We start from the raw sequence: 24,800 nt of genomic DNA on the forward strand, positions 1-24,800 counted from the left end.
AGACATCGTATGGAAACTGTAAAAAAGCTTGTTTCACGCGTTCTGCCGCTGTCTGACTGCAAATGTAAAATAAATATCTGTGAAAGATTAATTTTTTAACGATTAAAAAATTACTCATAACCGTACACTTTCAGTGGACCTTACTGAGATATAAATTTTCTTACATAAGAACTTAGTTACTGAAGTTTATTTACTTAAACTTTAGCTTAAACAGATTTTACGACCAATACATATTTTGATTTAATGATACATATTGTAATAGAATTTTTAAATGCTATACAAAAATTTATATTAAATTGTTAATAAATGAAACGCGTTAATTTAGGAATAGATTAAAATTAATTTATTAATAGAAAGCCAGCTATTTTTGTCACTTGCCAAACTATTCATCCCACATTTCTACTTTTTTCAACAGTTTAATTGTGACGCAAGACGGCTCATGTTTGTGGAGAATGGAAAAAAAAGTATCTATAAACTGTAAGACATTTATTATAATACATTAATTAATTAATTACATGTTATTTAGGATATAAGTAACTTAAAATAAAATCTATATGTTTATATAAAAAGAAAATATGTTCTTTATTGGAGTACACCATATTAGACTTAATTACTCTCCTGCTATTACTAATATCAAACTAGCTTTGTGATATTGATTTGATTTGAGTTAATATTAATATACAGACGCTGAATGAGAAGGTGTAGTATAAAAATAAATTTATAATTTAAATATTTTATTTAAAATATTAAAATTAATACAACATTAATTACATTTTGTTCTGTATATTATTTTAAAGATAAAATTGTCCAATACGACTAATTATATTTATACTAAAAAAGCATCTAGTTTTTTCTATATTATAATAAATAAATTATTAACAAATAAATTGTTTATTGTAACAAATAACACATAAAAACATTGTGGTATTGAATATCGTATGGATATTTTTAAAACATCATTGAGGTCTTTAAGGGAAAATTTTGTACCCGTTTAATAAACAAAATATAAAAAATCTCATTACTGATTATTTAAAAATGAGTATTCTTTTAACAGTCTCATAGTACATAAATTATCAGACCACTCACAATATACATTAAATAAATTAACTGTGAATAATATCTGTAAAAATGTCTGTCAATCTAGGTTGACATCGTTCAAATACAGCAATTAGCTGAGAGGACTTTATAAAAATGTCGGCTGCTCATTTTTTTTTTCTATAAGTGAGCGGAGGGAAAAAATACGTACAGTATTAATGTATAACAGATAAAAATATTATAATTATGAAGCTTTTAATACAAAACAATAGTTTTTCATTACATTTATATATAAAAACATTGTAAAAATAATAAATTGCTATGAGAATTATTAAAATAAACCCTATAGGTACCAGCTTTAGAACTGAATATTATTAAACTTAAGTAAAATATGTATGTATATATATTTAGATTATTATTAGATTATCCCAATATCCAAAGCTGCTTCTATTAGACAGACAAAGTATGCATTCTGAAGCACGTTTGTTCTAGTACAACCATTAGCGGTGTAATAGGACCGCACAGGCTTTGAAGCAATTGATTGAATTTGAAAGTGACTGTGCTCTGCATAGAAAGTACTCTAGTTTGAAAGCAAACAAACGAGCACCTTTTACGGATACTGAGAACTTTATTTTTCTATAGGAAACTATATTTTAGTATCACGTATCGAACTAAGGTTTAATTTTTTTTTAAGCTGTAAACGTCTTTAGATGTGGCTGGCTGGAAAGAGGTCCTACTTTGTGTTGTACAATTAAACTTTTTTTTCATTATTATTATTTTTCTTTGATATGACAGCTGATTAAAACCTAATTTTATTAATGAATCAAGTAGTCACAGAGTTTTCAAAACATATTTATTGTTATTACTTTAATAGATCCAATATTTAATTATGCTGGTCCTAAAATTATCTAACTTCATTTAAACTTAAACAATTAACTCTTAAAATTTTTGTGGTAAGGTTTTTTTTGTATCAAGGTGAATTTGTTAAATAATTATAAATAGGTAATCATAAAATGAAATAAAAAAAATTATAACATAACGAATTGTTCTCTAGGAATACGAATTAAAAAATAATAATAATAGTGAGAACATCAAAGGTAGCAGTGTATGAACATGTACTAGACATGCCGAACTAATTTATCCGATTTGACGAACTACTCGCTTCTATCTATTTCCTCTGTTATTTAATCGATAAATAAATAATTACTAATAATCTCAAAATAATGGCGACGTCGAATTGAAATTAAGCTAATACCAAATTCCTATTACAGCAAAAAAAATATATATTAAGTGGCCATTATGTCAATCTAAGCATATTACTAAGCTTATATCAGATTAATACCTCGCACAGATACGGTAAGAAGAAATGTAAGTGAAACTGTCAAGAAAACTTTTACAACAGTGTACGTTGCGCGTCACTTCCTCTTCATACCAGGAAACTGGTTACATTTGATATTGTGACTGAAATAGCTGACAATATGATAATATCAGTTCCCAGGGCTCTAGAACAGAGTATTTTTTTTTGTATTGTTTATAATTAATTTCAACAAAAATTATGGCCTCTTGTATTTTTTTTTATGTACATATGTATTATAACTTGTATAAAACTTAAGTTATATTCCAACATAATATTTTGTATATAAAATTATGTATAACAAAGGTAATATTTTTTATTTATTTTACTATTTTATAAGTTGATGAAGTTTGGACAAACTGAGCAGTTAATATATTTTTAAGTATTGAAATATTTCAGAGATATTAACAGTGTTACAATGGTTTGATTTTATTTCAATTTTTTATTTTAATTATTTACATTTACAGTATTTTTTTTTTGGTTCAAAATGTTCACATTTGAGATCAAAGAAAAGTACATGTAGAATAATATAAGCAACTATAGTTTTTTCTATATCATTCAAATCAAATTTTAACCTTTACACCTTAAAGATTCCCATAGCGACTTAACTCTTTAATCTTAAGTAATAACATATAAATATATTCCATAGAAAACATAACATCATTGTTATATTTATCCTAACAGCCGTATAAATACATTTATAATTATGAAACTACTGAACCGTGAAACGCCTTTTACTTCACGTCGATAAATCTAATTCATATGTATAAGAAAATTTAAATAATATGCGAGCTGAACGATTTCTTTATGACAAATACCTGATCCAGCCCGTTAGCATAGGATTACCGAGCATTCACCTTGAATATTTTATTAAAATCTTTTATTTCTTTATAAACATACACTTAAAGTTATTATTATATTAATTTTAATAGCTGTTAGGTTTATTTTAGGTATACAAATGAAATAAATTTTGTTATTAGTTAAATTTTATCCAAGATCAATATAATATCGTTTCCATTTGTCTGTATGTTTAAAAACTAAATATTGGGTTAGGGTTGTATGTTTAAGTTTTATACTATTCCTTTTCACGTTATATTTTTGAATTCGAAATAATGTTTCAAAGAATATTCAAAATTACATTTGACCTCGCTACAAATCTGATTAACGAACCTATCTATTGTAATTTTCGGTTATCGTAACTCGATGAGAAGGTTTAATAGTTGTACTCGTAAGTGTACTGAGAATTTCATTATTATAGTAATATAGATTTTGATAAAAATATATATAATTATGTCTATTTTACTGTAAAACTTTATTATATAGCTCTTGATCATTGTAGGTTGATCGGAAAAACTCGGGAAAGTAAATATTTTAAGGTGCATCCTTCGTTTACTAACCACTTTGCCAGGACGCTGGTAAAGTGCATATGGCACTAGTTAAAATTAAGTAATAACATTTTTAAGCATAAGATTATGGTTACAGAAACCATAAAAAAATTATTTTAAATTGCCCTGTAATTCATACTCAAACGCTATACAAATTAATTTTTCTCGAGCATAGTCAAAAAACAACCTGTATATCTTGTAGGTAGGTAAGACACAATTTTTTTTAAATTTCCAATTTTTTCTTTTGTATAAATATATCACGGAATCGATCGAACTGTGAAAAAGCAATTCCACTTTTGACGTAACTGTACAGAGTGGCGGTTAAAAGTTCGTATTTTTGTCACACCTTTTGATAGATTCTCCAAACGTACATAATTCATTGCAATCTGCATGACGTGTTTGCAATATTTTTTGTAACTGTTAACTATTTGCAACTTGTAATATATAACATAATATTCTATTATTCTTTACGATAGTGAGTTAAGTGAATATATTTTAATAAAGAAAAATACCCCTGGGACAGTTCGAGAGGGAGGGGGGGTGAAGATCTGTCCATCGGTTGATAAAAACGGCTTGAATACTGACTTGAAATGCCCTAAATACGGGATTAATTACAAGAGACGATCCTGATACATCAAACATTTAAAAACAGAAAATGGTTTCTAATACGACAATCGAAGTTCTTCGGCTTTCTCTTCGAAAGTCCCCTGGTAACCATTGACTGGAAAATTACAGGAGTCCATTGACATCCGGACACATCTTAGTTTTCGATGGACCCGGTACTCGCACGGTAAATCCATAGAATGCTGAGAAGTTAAGTCTCTATTGTACCCAAGTATGGGATTTTTTTTTGAGATTATCCCAAACGATAAAAAAATTAATTCATCAAATCCGATTTTTTTTTTCATATTTCGACCCTAAGTCGCAAAATAGTACCTTTCGTTCAAATATATTCTTTAAAAACAAAATCGTGAGTTAAAAATAGGTGAAGGTACAAAGGTATGTCTTATTATGAATTTATCTCTTTAAGAAGACATAAACAAGAGGCAAAAGAATTGTTATAAGCCTTTTGTGTGGGAAAATATCATAAAATGCCTTTTAATATCATCTTGAGACTGAAATAGATATTACAATAGTTATGAATGAATATCATCGAGGCGTGACATCTGAAAGGGAATTGTAAGATAAATTAGTTTGTCAAAATTTATAAAGTATTGTTGGAAAAAAAATATCGGGAATAAAGAATCCACCCCTTTGTTACACATCAGTCTTTAAATTTTATGACATTATTTATTTTGCATCATAATAGTAAGTTTTGAAATATCCCATGACGAATAAGGTTAATTATTTTCCAATAAGATGATGATGACATTGGTTTCAAAAATAAATCAAAATTTCATTAACTTTTTTTAAATTAAATAGTTCACAATAAGTGGACTGGTAACATCTAATAACAAAATTTGAATGATACGTTCCTATTTGTATCTTGTGTCTCGTATCCTGTTAAATATATCAAAATGCAAAACATTATAAACATACACAAAAACACATGAATCTTACTTAAGAATTGAGCACATATTTTTTTACCTCCTTAAGTTCCCGAGAGATATGAAAACGCAATATTATAATATATGATAAATGAGGAAACTGTGAGTAACGTACGAGCTCTTAGCAAAATATAACGGTAATTAAGTATGTAGAATGATGAGTGATTAAAAAAACTTATATTTTTATGGAGATCAAACTAAAATTTTATAATTAAGTGTTTATTCTGAACTAAAAATAAATTTATTTTATAAAAATTACATAAGTTCTTATCTAGATAATAAAAAATGTATTTTTCAAACCTGCTGACTGTTTTACTTTTAACAGCATAGTATGTTTCATCGAAAGATAATTGTATATGTGTAATTTAAAATCAATATTCATATCGTTGGCAGTCTCCGAGTTCAGAAAGGATTGACTAATTTCCGTTGATACTTTGTTAGCTTTGTCTTAAGAATCAATGAAACATTCCTCTTTTCTCACAGTAAGTTTTGAGTTTCATTTTCATAAAAAAAATACCTAGCATTGATAATACAGAATTCTCTGTCTTTTTTTAATTATGACATTTATAACAAAAAATTCTATTTGCATTACAAGCTCGTCCTGATCCACTTTAACAACTTATCAGGCTTATAAATATTGAACAAATTTAAAGCACTTTAGGAAGTATTTTGAATTCCAAATTGTTTTTGCCTTTTTATACTATATCAAGACGAGAAGCTCGCCGTTTCGCAAAATGTCGTATAAACAGTTTCTTTATTAGACTTAGTTGATGAACTTAATTTAATGTAGTTCTTATTAATTTTGTTAATAAACGGAAAAATCATTTCGGTAATGGTGTAGAGAAGAGTTTGATATAAAAATATGGAAACGAGTTTTAGCTGCAGAGTAACTCTAGTCATATACCTATGTAAATTTGATATAATATATATATTATATATATATAATGATTTCAGAATGTATATATAATGATATATATATATATATATATATATATGATTTACCTTCTGAAATCAATATTACACTCAGATAATATAATTCAGGTTAAAATAATATTTCAGTACCAAATAAACAATCAGAAGCAACATTAATGTCTCAATTTTACTCATTATGATTTAGTGTGCGTTTGACTAATTACTGTTGATACTGGAGTGTATTGAATTAGATTAATTAATTACAACGTTTATGAATGACCGCCATTATTAATATCTGCGGTCTATAAATTAACGTAAATCGAAATGACGAGTGACTTTATTTATGATGATTATTCCCATTTCAATTCCGAGGAACAATTACTAAAATTATTACTGGTGGTGCTTAAAATATCATATACTTATAATAATATTATGTTACATTGCTTACAATTTTTATTCCTATTATTGTTATAGTTCTAAAATAGAATCAAAAAGTAATGAGCAAAATCTGTGTTATTATTAACTTTGCTGCGTTACAATCATATTCTTGTTTGGTTTTGCAAGACAATGTCGGATTTAAATTGTTTGATTAAAATCAAATCATTAAAAGTAGGGCAATTTATTTTGGTTGGAAATTGAATTGGTCTAGACACTTGGGTTAAAATCGGAATAGCTATGTATTTAATAAGTTGTTATAAAAGAGAACATCGTTTTAATAAAAATAAATTATTTTACCATAAAACTCGGGACAATGTTTAAATTTGTAACGAAATTACGGATAATCCTTTGTTTTTCTCCTAATTTAAGTACCTTATATTTTAATGAAACTAATATTTTTCGGATATACTAGGCCTATTTTATTATTTTAATAAAGTACATAATCCCGACGTTTCAGTTACTTTTCAGCAACCGTGATCACGGGCAGACGAGAAGGCAATAGTATTAAAATATATACGTAACAGAAAAAATCAAATATATCAAATAGTTCTTAAGAGAGAAAGCAAAGTAAATTATAATAAAGTAAAATAAGGGGATGAACTTACACTTCTTGTTTAAAAACTTAGTAATTAAAGATGTTTGTGATAGAATTTTTCAGATGTCGATCTCAATAACAAAACACATTGTTAATGTTTCTCGATAGACTGTTTGTCCTATCTGTAATTAAATTTTAATTATCTATTTGTATTATTAACTTAATGTTTATTTATTATTGTTAATCTCATTCTTTTACATCAGAATCAAATATTTTGACCCGTTAATGAATAAGACGTGGGAGAGGTGTAATTTAATATGCGTCAAAACGTCAAATAATTTCTTTAAAGATACTTAATTGTTGTAATAATTATCAATAGTTCAATATGTACCTACTCATTGCTTTTTGGTCAGTAAATGTAGTATTTAAGTTTTAGGATTCCTATTCTAAAAATGTCGGTTTTTTCAAGTAAGCCTATCACCTTTCACTGAATATGGGATTCTCCTGCAGTGAAACCATTGTCCTAGTACTGAACATCCAGCCAGCCAAAAATGTCGTTCTAATACGTTTTTTATTGGGCTCTTTTGGGTCATATAAAAATAAGTTATTATATCTAAGGGATGAATAAATAAGAGCAGATAACATATTTACAGATATAAAAGATTGTAACTCAAAATAAGAGGAGGATTAATATCTGATGAAGGCATCAATGGATATAGAAGTCTTATTTATCTTTTTGAAATTTAAGCACATTTAACTGTTGATACGTCAACAAGTCAATAAAATATTAACTGACATCTATAAAATAATTTAACAGCTACATGGGAAAAAGCAGCGTAAAGCACGGACGAAATGAGATGTGGTATGAAAACCTGACTTATATCATAGTTCCATATAGGTAATCAAATTTTTTTTTCTGTCAAAAAAAAAATATTCTTTTTATTTTTATCATATTAATTACTTTTGTGTCGTAAATAACTTCATAGTTTTATTTTAATTAACTATAAGTAATACCTTATACAATAAGCTTACACTATGTAAGTGCAAACCACTTTAATTATAAAAAAGGAGAAAAATCACAACCAGTCAAATTTATTATAAAAATTACTTCGAAAAGGTCAAAGTAAGATTATCCATTATAAATTAACTAAAAGTTTAAAATAAGTTTCTGCAGCTTCAGAACTGACCCTTTACAAATATTCTTAAAAAAGTAGACCGTGTCAAATTCATTGACATTTCCTTACAAGTGCCAATTTTTTTTTTAAATTTAATTTTGATTCATTTATTTCTGGTGAACCTAATTTTTGAGAACATTTAGATTTATTTTTTGTCAATTCGTTTAAATAAAACATTTATAAAAATATTAAAATATAAAAAATATTAATAATAGTTGACAAATTATATATATGCTCTTTTTTATAGATAAAATTATAATAAGAGTTATTATTTTGGACAGAATATTATTATTAAAGCCCCAATGCTATTTATAATAACATGAACATTGTACTATCAAAGAGTACAATGGCAAAGAAAGTATCAATCTATTCTTATCTATCTATCTCTATCTATCGTATCTATTTCCAAAATGGTGGTGATATTTTAAAAAGATGAAATTATTAACACATAACAATTCCATTGCTAAATATTCCAAAGAAATGTTGTTTCAACTACTCCATTATATAAAGATAAAGGAACTAAAAAAAACTTTATCTTATGTATATTATTGTTATTTTTAATCACAGACATTAATTTATCAAATCAATCCGTATTTATTTCTGATATTATATTGGAATTGTAACCATTAATTTGAGATATTGATTTAAGTTAGGTCCTGAAACAACATTTAAAACTACTTACCTCATTAAAACATTATTTGTCAATGCAAAATTTATAATAAATCACATTAATAGTTGAAGACAACTACGAAGTAAATAACTACTATACTTAATGTTACAATCATACCCAAGTGGCCTTGTGCGTGAACTCACATATTTTAGTAAATTAATTTCTAGCCGGTATTACAATTATATTTGATGCATCTGTTTACCTTTAGGGATATATCAATAAGTACGTATAGTCGTAGATCCATCCCATAGATGATGAAAGTGCTGCTTGCTCATGAAGGTACTATTAATATGTCTATCATGTACTTATCTTAAGCCATTTGACATATATAACAACTAGACTAAGTGACCATAAGAAATAAAACTGTAAATATACAACAAATAAATTGTTTATAGACTATAATTCTTTCAATTCTTCTCCCCTTTCTAAATCCAGAGTTATCGAGAATTTTATTCGTATCATGCGATGTGCTTTATCAGTAAATAAAATTCGTAGCTGCTCTGTTGAGTACTATGACACTAAATCTAAAAATATATCTGTAACATCTGGGTACTTCACACAATAGTACAAATTGTGACAATTTTGTAAGAAATTTTTTTACAATCTAAAATATATTTTATACAATTTTAAACTATTAAAGTATTAAAAGTGGAGTGTAATATTAAAAAACTGATTTTAATTTTTGACATATTACTATTAAATTTTAATAAAATCATATGTATGTATGGAGATCTTTATTGTTGTATCGTAACTAGTAAAAACTTAATTCTAGTAAAAAAATCATTTCCAATACACGATATACATATTTTATTTCCATCCCTAACTTTTGGGGGATATTTTTTATATGAATGACATTCCAAATGTAGCATCCAATTTTTTATTTCACGGCTAATATTACAGACAAAGATTATATAAATAATTGTAGAAAGGAGTTATTATATATTTTTAATGAATCATTAAAGTAGGAACAATTATAACATTAAAATTGATTTGTGTTAAATATTTATAGGAGCTATTTCTTTACAGTAATCGTAATATTTTAAGTTTAAAAGTTGTATCTTACATTTGTAAATATTATTCTTTGGTTCGACTTGCAACAACCGTGACGCCCTTTACAAAGCCAATTCGATTCGGAAATGCAATTCCCGAAGGAATTTTTCGATTACAAATAAGAATAGCAATATTTCCCACGAAATCGTACATTTACCATCAAAGTGACTTTTATATACAGGAACCAATATTAAAAAAACACAAATTACATTAAAAATAACTTTGTTTATTCCTCTGCTTTGTATATTTCTTAGAAAATAAATTTCCATACTTTTAATATTAAAAGTGTAAATATTTCTCATCTAATCCGACGCTTATCTACTTTACCATTTACTAAAAACGAAAACACCAAGTAAAAACATTTTGTACTTCATGAAAGTAAAATGAACTCAAATCCCAAATTTGTTTTGTTTTCGTAAAAACTTTTCGTCAGATAGCCTCAATGTTTTCATTCACCTGTTTACTTTAAACTTAAACCTTTATTAAATCATTTAGAGTCAAAAATATTTTGTTTATATCCACTTATAAATCCACGTGCAAAAATATTAAGCTTCCTTTAATAAGTGATCATTATCATCGATAATTTTATTAATACATCATTTTGATTGAATTAGAGAAGTGACACTTCTCTTTATCGAAGCTTTTAAGTTTTAAGGCTTCACTTGGTGATATCTGTTCTCACTCATACGTCAACACGGTCACTTGTTGCTTGTAGAGTATCATTCGATGTTTTTTTTCATCCAATTGAACAAAATATTGTCTATTTGATCGATATTGGATGATGGAGCTAAAATCAATCAACAACAGTTTCACATGACAGTAATAAGTAAAAATTTCATTAGTCTCATCACTGAACAGTGGACCATGATTTTTTATTATCTAATCCTTTTATGTCACTCCCTACTTCATCTTTTATTTCTTATTGCGTGACAGCCGCAGCATCTTGCGTGCTTTGCTACCTTTCAATGCAGCTTTGGGAACTCTTCTTCACACTGCGGATATGCTTCCTGCATCAGTTTTTGAGAAGCGGTTATTGATGCAGCGGCTTCTACAGACTCTTTTTGTCTGTCTCTTTGTCTCTCTGGAAAGAATGGGATAAGCGAAAGGGCAATCAACTCTCTCACTCATCGGACGATACGCAGCCATTAAAGACTACTTCATGCCGCTCTTCTGTGAGAGGGTAGTTCTTCCCCGCCGAGCCAGCCCATGTTCGAAAATCTTAAAAAAATTGTATTGAATATCGTTATATTGTTCTATGACAATAATTTTAAAGCATATGCTGTTAATAGTTAAAAGTATGAACACCTCAATCAGAATACAGCAAACTGTCAATAATAACGTTCTAAAGTCTTATTTTCAGTGCTCTTTTTAACAAATCTGCTAGCTATTTGCTTTCAATTTATATAGGAAGGTTAATATCTTAAAGGTCGTTTATTTCCTTTCCACAACCCGTAAATTTAGAATTTTACAACCAGTTCGCAATAAAAGTTAAACGAATGTTGTCTTTTCTAAATGCAGTTGAATGTTGCTTTTAATTTCTTTATTTTTTTATTTCCGTTTTAAAGATTTAATGAAAAGTTTTTTACATTAAATATTTAAATTAACTTGTTGTTAAAAATTTTATAAAATTAAAGTAATTGAATACTTTATTTACGTTTGTTTTAATTTTTTTTAATATAATCAAAAATGTGACATGAAATAAATATACAATATTATAAAATAAAATCGATATTAATTTTATTCTCACGAGACTCTATACGATACTCTATACGATAATCGATTTGTAATTATTTTTGCGCTTAAATCCAACTACATATTGGAGTGTTGAAGTCCTAGTGATTGATTAAATTACATACTTTCTTTATTAAGGATGTTCTGGTTTTTAAATTTCTGTTTAACATCACATACAAGTGTTATAAAGATTTCGCTTCGAATTTTAAAAGATAATTTATATAAAAAAAGTAGTAGTTTAGTATACAAAAATTTGAGCACTGTTTTTAAAGTCTTTCAGTTTCAATGTTTTAATTCCTAATTAATTAGTAGCTTTTCTCTCTAGAAACTATATTATTTCACATATTTTAGACCAGTTGGAATTTTATTCATCGTATTCACAATATTGATTATGCCTATACAACTTTGATTGACACACTTTGAAGTTATCAACTTCTGATTTGTTCTAATTTTTACTAAGTCAAACTGTTTTTTATTAAATGAATCAAATTTTTAACCCTTAGGTTTTCAGATCCTACAAGTTTTTATTATTGTATTTCTATATAAAAGCGACGTTTTCCTTGCTTTACAGCAACTGTGACCACGGGCATACGAGATAATAATCTCGTCAGGATTACGTAGATCTTCTTCATCGTCGAAAGAGTCTTTGCAGACTCGTCGTGGTCATCACGTATCAGTGAACCGTATACATGATGACTTTCATGGAAAGATAGTTGCAGTGGTTTTCTCTTGCATTTTGCACCAGCACTTTTTTTGGGCTATTTAGACCCTAAGGCTCGCTGTAGCCTGTTCCAGCCAGTGGTGTCTAAATACTCTTATAGAAAGTAAATAAGACTCGGAAAAGATCATTTGGTACCTGCCAGGTTTCGAACCCGCGCCCTCACGTATGAGATGCAGGCCTTTTAACCTCCATTCCACCACGACTTTACGTAGATAGAGAACAATAAAAACCTAAATTGTTATCGTATTACTATTAGAGTATTATCGAAAAACCTAGTTTTATTTAAATGTGTACACGCAAAAGTCTTATATAATTATTTTGGACCGTAGTTTATAGATTGTTGTTATTAAATGGAAAAAATTATAATCCTTTAGCATTTCTATCCTACATTAATGTTTCCATATCACTAAGCTTTCGAAATAAAAATATCGCTTTAGTGATGGATTGCTACTTCAATTGATATAAGTGAAGGAAAATCTCCGTAAACTTTTATCCTATTTTGCATCTCTTAATGACTCATAACAATTTTATCCCATGAGGATAAAACTGGTAAGTACTTACAATACTTTTGTTTCTTATAGTTTACGACAATAACAACCGTTTTATGAATATTAAGTTAATATCAATAAACCTCTTTATTAATATTCTGAATTCTATATTTTATATAAATCGAATTTTCTCTTCGGAAATATGATGATGTGTCTAACCGAATACATTAAAATTGTTCGCAACTGAACTGGCTAATTAATTGTAATGAATTGCATAGAAATTTATACAGATATATATATATATATATATATATAGTATTTAATATAAAAGGCAATCTCGCTTAAAGTAGACGCCTTAAATCTTAATTCCGACTTAAAATAAAGTACATAGGTACGTGAAATATAGTTACTTAAATAGTAAAGTAGTTTTATGATAGAAACTTTTCTTTGCGAAGTTGAAGCAATTTACCTGAGTTTAGAGCAACATCTCAGGTATCAACAACTGCTAGCTGGTAAAAACTCATAGCATCTTAATCAATCATAATTATTTAACAAGTCAAAATAAAATAACACAATATTTATTGCGTGTGTCCATTTTAAATTCATCGTCATAGAAAACTTTTTTAATAATATAAATTTATTTTAAAATATGGCCCGTAAATTTTATTATAAATGTTTTTTTTTATTTGCGTTGTAAAATGATTACGTGCTAGTAAAAGCTGATCTGGTGTTATAAAATATGTGGCTAGGTGACGTCTTTAATTATTACAGTCAGTGCATTAAATATTATAATTAAATATTCTATCGGAAACAAATTCTGCGACGCGTTTTATCATTGTGCTAGCGTAAGTACATGACTAACACTTTAGCTAGATAGCAATCAATTAATCTATTATGTGGTATGTGTTTACTCGGAGGTAAAAATTTATGTATTGGAACATAGAATGAATATGTTTAGAAAGCAATAAAAATTGTATTCATTTGCTTAACTTCTTCCTATTTCTAAATCAAAACTGTTTGAAATCTGTCTCAATAAAATCTTTATATATTACCTTACCTTATACCTATATTATAAATTGGATTGTTGTGAGTTATGAAATTACCGAATCATATTTATATAGCAAAAATTGAGTTACTTTTTTAATACGAGCAAAAATGCTTTAAACATTTTCATATCACTTCAATATCTGAAAACGATTTCTGGAAATTTAATTAAAAAACCTGCGATTTACAGAATTCATTATTCCGTTTTTTTTATTTACTCTATTGTTACCTCTATGATATTTTTAAAATAAACATGTATTTTAAGTGAAAAAAAAATGTGCAATGAGAATTAAATAGCAATTTCTCTTTAATCTGGTTCCAAAAATAGCCATCATCATTTCTCATGAAGATAATTGAAATAATTTAATTTAGTAAATATTTTTTTTTATTTGCGCATGCGATATCTACAAAGAAATTTTAAAAAAAAATCATCATAACCCAATTTTCTCATATTTATTATGCAGTATAATAATCTTAAAAATTAGTTTTACAAAAAATGTTTTTAGAATCGTTTAAAGTTTCTACTCCCCAAGCTTTTAGCTCAGGCTTAATTGTAACGACAAGCTCCAGAACCGACTAATGAATACTTCATTATTACGGAAGTAGGGCAAAGACTGCCGTTTGGATGGCTTTGTTAACGTTTTTATTTGCCATACGTTTGGCAAGTTACTGCCAATAACTTTGTATGTTGTTTGTTTACGAGAGACAATAGCGCCAGATCATTGAATTTACGCTTTCTTAAAATTTCTTTTTGTTTCAATTTTACTTATTTATGTAAATAATCCAGTACACTAGAATAGCTCAACTTGAATTTGACATTTTTATCCTTCAGTGATTTTATTTTAATTTAATTAGTTAGAAGTAACCAACTCTAGACTAAAGGACTAGTCCCTTAGTAACTTTGATCATTATTAGAGACTTTAAGCCTAAGTGACATCATTGTTTCTTATAATATTTCTGGTTAATGTTCTGAACGAAACATTTTCATTACAAACCATATTCGTTGATCTTATTATAGTAGTTTTTTGCCGAATAATTTCGAAAATTAAATGTAACGCTCTCATTAAATTATTTGGCGTGAACAGTCAATTCTCGTTGATCGCTAGAAAATTTGTTTAGACATCACTGTGATGTATTAGTATACCTTGTTTAAAATTACGATGACAGCCATCTATGGTTCCACCTTTTTGATTTCTAAACCAGCATATAATAAGTGTTATCGGTTAGGTTTGGGTTGTAAAATCTAGGTGAGATTTGTGTCTATAGCTACTAAGTTGGTTAGTTTGATCACAATAGTACATTCGATACAAAAGGTTTTATTTTAAAGTCATTTTTGCGTTAAGTTCGATCTTTTGTTGTGGTTTTTGGAAGTCTAATCTCATTTCTCTATTAGCTCAATCCGTACCTTTTTATATTTTAATCCATATCGCAATAAAAAACCCGAAATAACACACTATTGGCACAAAGGCAGGAATATTTGAAGTGCCTTTCAAAAAATACAATTTGTTAAGTACAGGAATGCACAATTATCTCGTATGTAGAGATCAATTTATTCTTTAAATTGCCTCCTTTTTGAATTGAAATTACCTTCATTTTACATTATATAATTTATATGATAAAGAGAACCTACTCTTAATTTTCAAGTTACAAGTTTAGTCTCCAAAATTTATTTCAAAATATATACGTAAAATTATTGCTACCGTAAAAGGCTCGTTATATAACATACCAATACTAATATATATATAATAAATTAAATGAATATGAATGTGTAACATATATTTACATACCCCGTTAATTAGTTAGTAAACATTCGTAGTCTTCTGAGTTGGGCATGTAGCAAATACGTCTTTTATAGCAAAGATTCACACATCTTAAAGATCTTCACACATTTCTTTTCGTATATTACACCTGAACTTGAGATTTGAAAGATTTTATGAAACAAGAAAGATCCAAAGTGAACCGAGTATGCATTGCCGTTTAAAAAATATTATATTTTAATCCGTGTGTTTCATTTTTAACGTTACAATGTGAAAAGTTACTCCAAGGTTTGTGGTTTGTCAATATTATTATTAATTATAAAATTTATATAAATATCTAAAATTAATATTCCTTTGATTTAAACAAAAAAATCTATTCATCCATTACCATTTTAATTAAACAAAAGCCTCAGTAAATGGGATCCCTGACAGACACATCAGTAATACAGGATAGTTGTTACACTTAATTACACAGAAGTTGCCCAAAATGAGATCCATTACACAGGTCACCCCTCGTTAAGAACATTACCAGGAACGTTATAGAAATAAATAAATCATGATTATATTTTCACATATATTATTATTATTATAACTTCCAAGTCGATAATTATTATCCAACATATTTCAATAGATATCGTAACTTGATAAAAGACTAAATAAATAAATAAAAACAAATCTCAATTATAAGAAAAGCTTTGTTATGTAAAAGATCTTTTGTTGTTCATAAGCAATAATTTAAGTAACTGACACTCCATCAACGCTAAGTTACACTTGTGTAGGGAAAACATTAATTTTATTCTTTATATAGTATTTATTTGTTCAGCCAAAGATTCCAATTACCATTGTCCGACGTTCTCGTATGTTTGTGACATGTTGAAATTGTATCTGAATACATTTTTATTGGACGACAAAGTTTTGAAATAGACTTTTTTGACACATGGTCAAATATTTTAATACAAGTATTTTTTATTTTTTTGTTTTAAATAAATTCACTGACCGAAATGTAAGCTATTAAAATTGGTGTTTCGTTTTGCAGAATTCAACGTATCTTTTTGAGATTTAGTCCCTTTGACATTTTATTCTGTTTAATGCTATGTTATGTAAGTACTGACACGTATTATTTCGCTTTTATATTATTATAAGATTATTTGGTATTTAATTAGGAGAAAAAAAATAAGTTTATTTTGATTATAAGCACTACATGAGAAAAAAATGCTAAAAATCACTTTTTAAAGTATAGTAGTCCAATTGACTAATAGTCTGTCGAAATATAAAATTTTGAGGTCTGACTGTTTTTCAGAGAAGTATGTTTTATATGCAGCCTCCAGTGTTTTTTTTTTTTTATTAGTGTATACTTAAGTTTTAATTACGAGAGTAACGATGGAGAAAAAAAAAAGTAATTATTTGTTATTTAATATAGAGCTTACAACTTTTCATCGCGATGTTTAGTTTATTTAATCATTTTAAAACCGGAGAACAATATATTTTTCTCTACAACATGTAAATATTCATCGATTTTATATTAAAAGTGTTCTTGCTCAGTGTTCTTTTGACATCACTGTAACATATATTCCAAATATTGATTGATTTATTTATATTATTTATAAAGCGTATTCACATTCCACTGCACACCAATCATTTTATTTAGTATCACAAACATTTCCTATTATGATTTAGCAATGGATATATTTTTTAAATTGCAACATACCCTTCGCCCTGGCTTATCAGAATTCTGTAAAGTTGCCATCATATTTCAGAAGTCCGTTTCCTCCGGGGAACGCTTTAGTTTCAATAAAGGCCCAATGAATGTTGGTATAAGGTGGTGGAGTTTTTTACGAAGGGTCGATCCTAATTCCTTATAAGCCACATGTTATAAAATATAACCGACCCAGTTATTATAAATTGCTACGATGATTCAGAATTACCGACGAAAATAAAATAAAATGGTGCATTTATAGCGCGTTTTGTATTTTATTGATTACCAAATTATTAATACCTGTTTAACTTAATTAAATTAATATAAAAAACTTGTTTGTTTAATCAATATTGAAGTACTGTTTTGGAAATCTAAATAATAATATGATAAAAATAAATATGTTTATATTAAGCTCTCGTTACAAGATTTTATATCCGTAAAAACTTTAATTGTGTTGCGTATTTTTGTATTTATGCTAAAATGCGTGTAGACATACATTAACAAGCTTTATAAATATAGAAACGAGAAAGAAATTCCACGGAATAGTTGGGATAGAGCTATTGAAGGCACCCGACTTAACCACTTATCCAATTAAATGCAGATACGATGGCCACCTATCTGATAGAGTAAATACTAAATTAATTCAGTTGACAACTGAACTAACTAACTAACTGAACCTGAACGAACTACGACTTAATTGATTATAATACGCATGTGTCCCTTAAATTTTGATATAATAAATTAATTTATGTCTGATTTATCCTTAGTATAGGTAATATATTTACTTAAAAAACTATAAAACAATACGTAGTGACAAGCCATTAAAGTTTTAAACGGTTTTTTATTGGGTTTTACGATAAACCCGCTATAAACTTGAAATTTATGTCGTCGATATAAAAAGGCTGTTGTACTGTGACACTAATACTCTTTAATTTTATAAGCTGTCCTCAGTTAAGTCGATTTAAAGGAACATATTTTTTTGTCTCCATGTTTTTTTAGCTAAGAAAATTGCCCTCAATTTTCGGGTAACGTAATTAAATATCCCTTAATTTGTTGCCAACAGTCTAAATTTGAAAAACTAAGGTTAATTCATGCAAAGTAAAAATAAAAGTTATAAGAAATGAAGCCAATGTCTAGTGTACTCTGCAAAAATATTTTTACTCCTCGCAAAACTGATGTCATCGTAAATATATTGTTTAAATGTAAGTAAAGGTATATGTAGACATAAATAAGTAAATAATTTACTAGGCTACGAAGTAAAAAATTATAATCTCAATTCCATAAGCTTTTACACTATCCAAAAATATTGTTTCTACTTCAACTATGACTATAAAAATTGTTATTTCAAACGGTTTGGGAAAAAAATATCTTACTGCGGAAAGTTCGAAAACTATTATTTTGTAAACTCTAAAACAGAGATTTTACTATAAAGTGCTATCGAAAAAATAACATAAAGTTGTAACAGGAAAAGGTTTTAAATAAATACAAAAATCATTTAAAATTAAATCATTTTATACACGTATGTCATTTATAGTTTATTTTGTATGTTTTTGAGTAGATGATGACAAAATAAATAAAAGTCCAACTCACTCTCTGTATTCATATAATATGAGGTATTATTCACATGAGGAAAAGGCACAAAAGGAAAAACGTTAAATCTGTATAAGCGATATATAACCGATATTCAATCAGCTGAATAAGCAACAGCGTGCGTCCCACTCCGAGGTAAGATCTTGACTGGTTTATGGTTTCCAGCCGGCTGCTCCGGCGCAGGTAAAGATATTGCTAACAAAAGACATTAGCTAATAAGCCGAGCTAGTGCGAGGGCCGTGTATATCGATTTGAGTCATTCGACATCAACCAACCAGTACCTTTGCTATCATAAAATAGAAATGTACACAAAAATTGCCCACAATCTGATTTAAAGTGTAAGTTATATTATTTTCAACACATTGAAGTTATTTAAAGATGACTAAGACAACATTTTATTTAAAAACACAATTACAACATAAAAAGCTATCTGTAACTACATGGAAAAACTATGAATATTTATATAGACAATAAATAAAATTGAAATAACCAAAACTATTACTGAAATCAGTTCAAAATAAACTATGATTTTTATTAAAAAATATTATATATTGCACTTAGGGTTATTTATAGCTACCATTTGTTATTCACGGCAATTACACTCGCTAAATAAAAATAAACTGAAGGTATGACTGTTTTGAGAATCAAAACTAAATGGAAAAGTAAAAATTTAAAGCAATAATTAAAAAATTTACACTGTCGAGCATTTTTTAGGAAATGAACATGAAATATTTAATTTAAGAATTCATATAATTTTTATACTGATTATAACTAACATTATTTACTTAAACTTAACCAAAAAAAATCTTATTTAAAAAAAATGCTCTATTTTTTATTTTAAGGAATAGTAATAATAAATGATATACTAACATTATTTTAGGTTAAATCCCGTCTCGATACAGTTTTATACAGAATATATTAACTTTGGGTATAATGGAATATACTTTATATCACATATCTGTTGAAATATATTAACTTTGGATATAATGGAATATACTTTATATCACATATCTGTTGAAATATCTTTCGGAAATTCTTTCAATTCGTATGCACATTCGACATAACGTTAACGGAGTCGTAAAATATTTCCACGCATTTCGAACACTCCTCCATTTTTATAGAATATATCAACTTTATCCGGATTTAACATTATTGTATATTTTATGATTTGTAATCCTATAGAACAGGGATGCTGGAAAATATTCTCAAAAATGTTGTATCAATATATTCGTAACATAAAAATATAAATAAAAGCATTCTTTAATAATTTTCTTGTTTACAGAAATATTATTTTACTTGTGAAATTTGAAATAAAATTGACAGCTAGATGATTGTTTCGATTTCGATGAAAAATAGATCCGTGAGGGTTGAATTATTAGTTTTTTTATTAGGTAATAGACTTCCAAGTATTTACCTGTAGTGTAGCTACAAAATCTGTTGAAGATCTAAAATTTATTCAACTCCAATGAAACCGAGTAACCGTAAAGACTTACACAAACTCGAACTACTCATAGATATTTATAAAATATATTCATCAATTTACTACTATAATTGAAGAACAGAAAAAAATACATAAACACGGTCGATAGCTCCTAAACATTGAATAACTTCAGTATTTTCTACACGCTAAGATATAAATCATTCCAGCGGCCTCAAACACACAGGCCGCGTTATGTTTCATATTTCCGATACATCAAAAATATGTTTATACGTACCATATATTACATATAATAAATTACGTGACATCTAATACATAAACATGTATGTTAACAGAACATATTTGACCTTATCAATGTACTTAGCGGAATTAACTTCGGGCGGCCCTTTCTTCATTTTGCCAGCTATTGGCTTATTAGGGTTGACAGATACAAATAAAGCTGTTACTTGATCATATCAATATTCTCTGTATATAATTTTGTCTTATTGATCTCTGTATTCTGTTCCTGGTATCATTATAAATTTCAAATATATTAATCTGATGTGTTGCTAATTATCGGTGTATTGTTGTTTTGATTTTTTTTATTTAAACATATTTAAATTCTTGCAAGGAATTATAAAAGAAAATTCAAAAATAGTACGCAAATTACACTGGTATGGATGAACAAATTACATATATATACATACATATATATTTTTTTATATATGTTTTAAACATTCCAGCCCTAGTAGCCTTAACGAGGCGTTCGATAAGACAGGAAAACGGAGGGAGTGAAAAAAGTAATCAACTCACTCATCTCTATACAAACAGCCCGCCACTTGCTTTATTTCGTTCTCTTTATATGTCAAGTTAGTACTCCAGACTGCCATTTAGACTATTTAATAAAACTTATACAATACATAAAGAATCGCTAAGTAATTACCAATTATAGGTAATTTTTATTAAAATTATATAAATATGGAAATACATTTAGAAAGTTGAATAATTCAAAGTAGACTTACTTTATATATACAAATATATATATATATTGAATACAATAATTTTGTAAAACTGAGTGACTTCATTTTATTTCAAAGATAGGTATATCACTACTCATAAATTATTAAACCTGTGTTGTTTTTCTTAATTCCTAATATCTGCCACTTTACTCAAATTTATATGGAAATAAAAATATTATATTTTAGTAATTTCATTCTATTTCACTATTGACTATTCCGTACCTTAACATCGTTATTGTTAACAAATTTGTTGAAATCTTAATGAAAAGGATATTACATTTTACAAAGGAACATCTCAAAGTAAATTGGTTAAATTATAATAAGACACGGTTATCTTTGAAATTTTAATTAGCAAAATAAATATTTTTCCAATTCAATTCCATATTTTAAAATGAGAAACTAATTGCCTAAAATATTCGTGAAAAGTGCAGATTTACTCTTGTTGGTTTACAAATTATGTTCTCTAAATAAAAGTTATATATTTCAATAAACCTTATCAAAAAATATTAACAAGCAAAGGTACACCATTATCATCACCATACATCGGTTACAATTATGGAATTTAATTTTGAATTGGCAGCTAATCAAATGATTGTGGGTCATAAAAAGTTTATGCTATTATTAGTAATATTAAAAGCGTAACAGTTCATAAGTCTGTGAAAGAAAATCCATAAAACTAGGACAGCGGCCGTTGATCGTTAAATAGGTTAAATAAATAATCATATTTAAAATAAAGATACTAACCGAATACTTACCAACTTAAGTTACGAGTTGCGCCTAAATCAGAGCACCACGTATATCCACAATGATAATTTTCTTTATAGAATTTTAAACCCTGTGCTCAAGTGAAATAAAGTTAGCTTTCCCATTTAAAGGGTTTCCTCTAATGATGCCATAGACCGTTCGTATAAGCAAGATATATGACCTCTGAGACCGTAAGCTCCGCGATGCAGTTTTCCAACTGTCGGAGTTTATACTACTGAATTGATATTGCAAAATTTTTAACTGTGAAATTTCAATATTTTATTTACGAGAATGGATATTCCGTACCTTTATACAGTTTTAAAATAACATTGTATGTATACAAATAATAATTTAAAATATATAATATCGCAACTGTTCATTTACTATACTTTTCGATGATAGCTACATTTTCTAGTCACTCTGGGTGTTATTCATACATGATCTGAATGAAATCTCACGATAAATTATGGACTTTATAAATATATTATCAAATAAATTTTGTACGTATTTTATGAGAATTGATAAAATTGGAAATAGTTAATCCAATATTTATATGGGAACGAAGTGCTCAGAGCAATTATCTATATACACACGCTACTATGACCTTAAAACTTATAATCAGTAAATCTGTGAAGATTCCAAATTATGTGTATTGTCACTAAACGTCGAACAAATGTCATTTCATAATGATATCTAAGACTTCTGTTAGTTTTATTCATTTAATGAAACTAATATTATTCGTGATCACGGTTGCTGAAAAGTAATCGGTTACTTTACGTAAACGTCGGGAGTATGTAGGTTTAAAAAAAAAAAACCACGCGTAGGATATCCCAATAATTTTAGTTTCATTTATATATCATTTCAATTTCAGTATTGAGCTGAAATAATCAATCATTAACTGGCGATGTGTAATTAAATTTAATGAAAATTTAATTCCATTCAGTAGTTTTTAGAAGCAAGAATAACATAAACACATATCTGTACTTAAATTCGTTCATGGATTTTATCATATAATTACGCATTTATAATTTGGCTAGAGGAGAGATGAGCTTGGACGGTGGAGGTTAGCGCTTAAGCGCGTTCGATAGGTCCCCTTAAACCTACATCTTGGTCGCAGGTCCTAGGCACTATTGAAGCTCCTCTCCCTGCAACGATGGACCCGGCACCCGCACGGTGAATCCATGGAATTCTAAGAAGTTTCGTCTCCTAACGATAGTAAGATTCATTTCATGATAAATTTCATCTCATATCCTCTTCAATTCCACTTGGACGCAAAACTTTCTTTAAAATACATAAATTTGATCATTTATTTTATACGTACAGTTTTACCCATAGCCATTTTATAAATAAATTCGTATATTACAAAACAGTGTAATTAATAAATGTGCTTGTATAACGGATCTGAAAACATAAATAGAAAATAGTCGAACTTTGACCCCATAACAGGTAAATAATAATAATAAAATAAACAAAGTAAATGAATTACAGTATTGTATCTAAATATTTTAAATTGATTAAAATTGAATTTTTGTAAATTGAATCACTTAAAAACCTTATTGAAATAGATTTATACGAAAAAACCTATTAACTGATTCCTATTTTTTTGTGATAAAATTTGAGTTAATATATTTTCACCAACTCCTGGGTGAAAATCTGTCACAGTTATTTAATGGATTTTCATTGTTCATGATATGTTAGAGAATAGACTGTTCGTGTTCAGTATCATTAATTCAAGCATTCCTATCACAATTTCTGCGTTTATTTAAAAAAAAAATATTTTAAGATAATTTACAAATAACATTATCCACATAGAAATTTTTTACCTAAAGATTCGTTGTAACAAAATATTTTAATGTCACTATAATTTATTATGTACTATATATGTGATGAAAGAAATATGTAAACATGAACACGTATGTGTAGAAAAATATAACAACCGCTTCTCGACTTTGACTTAATTGGAATTATAATTTTATTAATATTTTGTTTTACTCTTGTATCTCTCTTTAATGTTAAAGTTCATATAATGTACATAAATATTCATACAATCATCAAAAGACCTACTTTTTTTTTTTTGCAAATACATTTCTCATAACTTCCACATAAAATATTTATCCTCGTTTAAATTTTTATGAATGCTATGTAATTTTGTATTAAAAAGAAATTAATGGAATTTTTTTCCATACATATACATATTACATATATATTTTAACTCCTCTTAGTAGGGGCGCCCACGATGCTAAATGATCATGTTCACACGAGCTTCATACAGACCTATTGGGTTGCAAAGCTTAGGTGATAAGAAGAAAAAAATGTTATATGATATATACCTTTTCATCGGTGGCGGAAGTGGCTAAGTTTTTTAAATATAAAAAAAAAATACATGGACATCCACGAGCGCGTCAGATATTGATAGCATCATTGGATGTACGTATTTTCAATAATGTACGTGTGTTAGTCTGATCGTTTGCACGATTTTATCTATACAAAAC

Source organism: Danaus plexippus (genome assembly GCF_018135715.1).
Source record: "Danaus plexippus chromosome 22 unlocalized genomic scaffold, MEX_DaPlex mxdp_27, whole genome shotgun sequence".
NCBI lineage: Eukaryota > Metazoa > Arthropoda > Insecta > Lepidoptera > Nymphalidae > Danaus > Danaus plexippus.